The 5,025-nt window shown below is 36.4% G+C and overlaps 1 pseudogene; it reads right to left on the reverse strand.

The window, feature by feature from the left end:
* Positions 1-269: 269 nt before the first annotated feature.
* On the reverse strand, positions 270-389 carry LOC131822766 (U2 spliceosomal RNA; annotated as a pseudogene).
* Positions 390-5,025: the final 4,636 nt, after the last annotated feature.

Raw genomic sequence — 5,025 nt, forward strand, 5'->3', positions numbered from 1 at the left:
GGAAGAATGTGTCTCTTTAAAATATAACACTACTGTAGTGCCTAGGTGGCTCTTTGGGTTAAGCCTCTGCCCTCAGCTCAGGTCATGATCTCAGGGTCCTGGGATCAAGCCCCATGTCAGGCTCTCTGCTCAGCAGGGAGCCTGCTTATACCTTTCTCTCTCTGCCTGCCTCTCTGTCTAAGTGATCTCTCTCTGTCAAATAAATAAATAAAATCTTTAAGAAAAAATATCGAACACTACTTTAGTGAATCTTTCTAGAAACAAGTTATATGTGTTGGACTCCAAAGACAAGGCATTTCACAAGCAGATATATTTTGTTTTGGGTTAAAAAAAAAATCTGATAAGAGCAGATACTACACTTGATCTTAGCCAAAAGTCCGAGAAGCGATTGGGTTAAAAAAAAAAAAAAAATCTGTAGAACATTTCTCTCTCACATATATTTTATATATAAATTTATACAATTACTCTCACAAAAGGGTTTAGATCATTGTTGTAGCCATTAAACCATTGTTATTTCAGCTGATTCTCCTATATAATAATATTGAATGTAATAAATTGGGCTTTTTGCTACCCATGTAGCACTATGCAATGAATAAATATATTTTCATATTAGAAACGTATCATATGGGGCGCCTGGGTGGCTCAGTTGGTTGGACGACTGCCTTCGGCTCAGGTCATGATCCTGGAGTCCCGGGATCGAGTCCCACATCGGGCTCCCAGCTCCATGGGGAGTCTGCTTCTCCCTCTGACCTTCTCCTCGCTCATGTTCTCTCTCACTGTCTCTCTCTCAAATAAATAAATAAAATCTTTAAAAAAAAAAAAAGAAACGTATCATATGACTTTCCCTCCATTTTTGAAGTAAATAAAATAAATATAATGAACTAATGTGTGTAAATGAACTTAGAATTATGAAAAGTTGAGGAAAAGAGCTGAATCAGCAGTCTGAATGTTGTTTTATTGGTGCAAATAAAACTGATTCAAAAGATGAAAGCTGAGACTTCAATATCATGAGATGCAGGATACTTTTCTACATAAAATAGTCCAGAAGAAATGCTTCTTTTTCTGTGTTCAAGAACTGAGCAATAGCTGAAATGTGCTCCAAATGTTATCATTTAAGTAATCACATTTGTTTTATACTGAAAACTATTTTAGTCTATTAATGATAATAATAGGCAGTTAGCAGATTTGTTTTGGACATCTATTATCACAGAGTGTAAGTTCTTTTTTTTTAACAAAATGTACTGAATAGCATTGTAATATTTCATAACACTTTATTGATTATACTTTTTAAATAAATTATACAATTTTATCCACATTATTGACTTCAGAGATTTTATAATATGTCCCAAATAATTTTTAGTTATATAGTAGCCTGTTAGAATAACAAAGAAATCCTTTCTTTCCATCACCCACTTTTGTCTTTTAGAGAGATATAGGAACATATCCAGCCTGGAAAAGAATAAAAGAAAGGGAGAAAAAAAAAAGAAAAAAAAATTGTTCTTGTAGTTCCAGGAGATCTCCACCAGGTGGCAGATGTTTGTAGGCATCTTCATAATGGTTTTTCATTTATACTCTGTCTAAAATGACTCAACAAGAGTGCCCGGGTGGCTTAGTGGGTTAAAGCCTCTGCCTTTGGCTCAGGTCATGATCTCAGGGTCCTGGGATCGAGCCCTGCATCGAGCCCTGCATCGAGCTCTCTGCTCAGCAGGGAGCCTGCTTCCTCCTCTCTCTGTCTGCTTATGATCTCTCTCTGTCAAATAAATAAATAAAATCTTAAGAAAAAAATGACTCAATAAGAAAAATGTACATAGAAGAGACTTATAAATGATTTATTTGATTTGGCAATTCCAGTAAAGTGTACACCAAATTATCTTTCTTTTATCTTTAATGTACAGTGTGCTGTGGTCGACTCTTAAAAAAAAAAAGTAAATGTTACATTTTTATTATCACATTTAAAGCAGTGGTATATGTCCTCCTAATAACAGAATAGAATTTATTCTCTTATAAATCCACAAGACAAGCATAAATATTTCTAAAATTCTGCTCTAAATTATACCAAATGCAACAAAATTCTATTGAGAATACCAGCATATTTTATTATTCAAGAGCGTAATATAAATCAGTTGCATTTTACTAAATTGTAGGCCCAACTATATTATTTTTTAAAAAACTGATGTCCCCTATGTCATTTTTTAAACTTTTCCCTATCCTCTGGTACTCCAGGGACAACCATTTCCATGATTTTTATAGTTATTATTCCTATGAGTTTCCTTATAGTTTTCTACACATTCCTACCCTAAATAATATATTGCTCAGTTTTGCATTTTGGTTACTTATTTTAATGTAGATAATCTTCTACGTCTTTTTTTTCCCCTCCATACCAAGTTCCATCTGTGTCACGTCTAAGCCAGTATATATCACTGCCGTCCATTCCTTTATGTTAATATTGAACACTGTGTGAATATTTATTAATTTTAGTTTTACTGGATGCTTGCATCGTTTTTAGTTTCTGAGCTAATACAACAAAGCTTTCAATGCACATCGTCATATGTTTCCTTTGGTGCACACGTATGCATATTTGAGTCATACCATATGCATATCTTCAGTTTTCTGACATACAACAAAGTATTTTCCAAGGTAGTTGTTACAGATTTATGCACATATTAACAGCTTACTGGTTTGTTTCTTATCCTAACCAAAAGCATATTATCAGACTTAATTTTTGATGACCTAATGACTTTAATTTTGCACCAATGTTGCTAATGTAAACTAGACCCCCCCCCAAAAAAAAAATCTCTCTATGTTCTACTGGATGATTTGTCTTTATTTATGTAATTTTTATGTATTCCAGTTATTAATACTTAATGTTAATTTCATGCATTTCAAATATCTCCTACTCCCCTCCCCATTTCTTTCTGAACATGACAATAATCATTATTCAATGTGCTCTAGGGTAAGGGATCTTTGATTATGGGGCAATGAGCACGTTGCAAAAAGAGGGAAATCCCTTCAGCCCAGCAGGAGTCTGCAGTCATTCTCCTGCCAACTGAAGGCTACCCCCGCCGCCGGCAGAGGGCACTGCAGCTCTCCACAGACCTGGTTCTTTTCCACCAATTGGCTTTACCAAAGGATTCTGTAAAACCTGGAGGACTAGACTCAGACTGACCAGCTTTTAAGCAGTCTTCTTGATGCCAGGCCACTCCCGCGGTCACCCATACACAGAGAAAGCCTTGGGGATGGAGCTTCTGGAGAAAGGCCAGTAGGGACTGCCTTCTGTAGCAGAGAGTTTCCAGCTTCTTTCGTTTAGGCTCGGTGTCACCGCCGCAGGAGCCTCTAGAAATCCTGGAACTAGGAAAATCCGAGGATAATATTAGCAGTGTTTATCACATATCCATCATCCTCTTCCCTAGTGGTGTTTAATATTTCCCTAATGTCGATCACCGTCTTCTCTCTCACAAACGGGGTTTTCATAAATTCTTGCATCTATTTCAACCTCTCTTTTCCCTTTTTGTTTCAATTTGCTTAATCAGCACAAGTCTACATTGTACTCAGTTTTAGAGTTATATGCAATTTTATTCATACCTGATGTATGACAGATTACTTGTGTCTTATTTCCTTTATTTATTTTTCTCTTTTGCTTTCTCTCTTTCCTCTCTCTCACATGTGGAAATCACCCTCCTTCGGGTTTGTTGGTTTTAATGAGGAGAAACAGGTAAAAGGAATTTGAAAATTTTTGTATAAGGCAGTGCTGGTTAAAGAGAACCTACTGAATAGGATCTCTTCTCAGGTTGGAGGAAACTACTGTGGACTCATTCCTGAGAAGGAGGCCTAAACAGCCAATGTGGGGATAATGTAAGTTTGAGACTTCACTTCCTACAGGAAAAAAAAAAAGGTGCTGATAGCTGCTGAAAAATCCTTTCCTTGTATTGGAATAATGCATAAGATTGAACTATAATAAGAAGAATATGGCAGACCTAGGACACTTCTCATGAAGCCACATATTTTACCTAATCTACATTTATAGTCTACCATTTTCTGCCCACAACTGAATTTTTTTTTCATTATGCAGACATTACTCAAATTTAATTGACTACTTACTATGCTGTTAAATGTCTGATACTAAAATGCCTTCAGAGATTAGGTGAGGAAAATAAATGTTAGAAGTATGCAAAGGTGACTGAGGGTGGATGTTCCACCTGAATGTATAAAATGTCTTTTGAAAATGTTAAGCTAGTTTAATACTGCGAGGTTAGTAGCTGCCAGTGAACAACACTTGTCCTTCCTTCTTTTAAACTCTATATGCTGCTGCTGGACTGTGCATTTTTTTTTTTCTTGCCAGAATGACTTTACTTCCCACTATACATGTCCAAATAGAAGTTGAATCAGGTTTGACTTGGCTACATAAAACTTAAAAAAAGAATATTTAAATCAAGCAGAAGTTTTTTGTTTGTTTGTTTGTCACCCCTCCCCCCAAACACATACGCACACTTCAGAGAGAACTCAGTCAGTTTGCTAGTCCTGTGCTTGTGAGCAACCCAGTCTCCTTGTAGTTGTTCACTGCCATGAACAGCATGCGGCTTCAAGCTCCAAGTTGCTTCATAGTATAGCTGTCCACATACTTGTCAGAGAAGGAACAAAGAGACATCACAAAAACAGTGCCCTTTCATCTGAATCAGAGCAAGCTCAGATAATTTTCCTGTGTAGAGTCATCCTAGTAACAGTGGAGGCTACAAATGATAGCCCTTAATCTTCCACTTGGCTGCCTGGAACAGAATTGCAGTTCCATCTTTTAAAAAGAAAGGGAGACTGCATACTCCTTAGGCAACTAGCAGTCTCTGGCACAGCATCTAAGTACATACTCTGCTTTCTGGAATTCCTGGTATCCAACTCTTCAGGTACATTCTTTCTTGTTCTAAGTAGTCTACATCTTCTTTAAGCTAGAAAAACAAACAAACAAACAAAATACCCAAACAAACAAAAAACTTAACTATTATTATTTGAAATCATCTGAAAATCTCTGTCTGC

The sequence above is a fragment of the Mustela lutreola genome, chromosome 1, assembly GCF_030435805.1.
Source record: "Mustela lutreola isolate mMusLut2 chromosome 1, mMusLut2.pri, whole genome shotgun sequence".
NCBI classification, from domain to species: Eukaryota; Metazoa; Chordata; class Mammalia; order Carnivora; family Mustelidae; genus Mustela; species Mustela lutreola.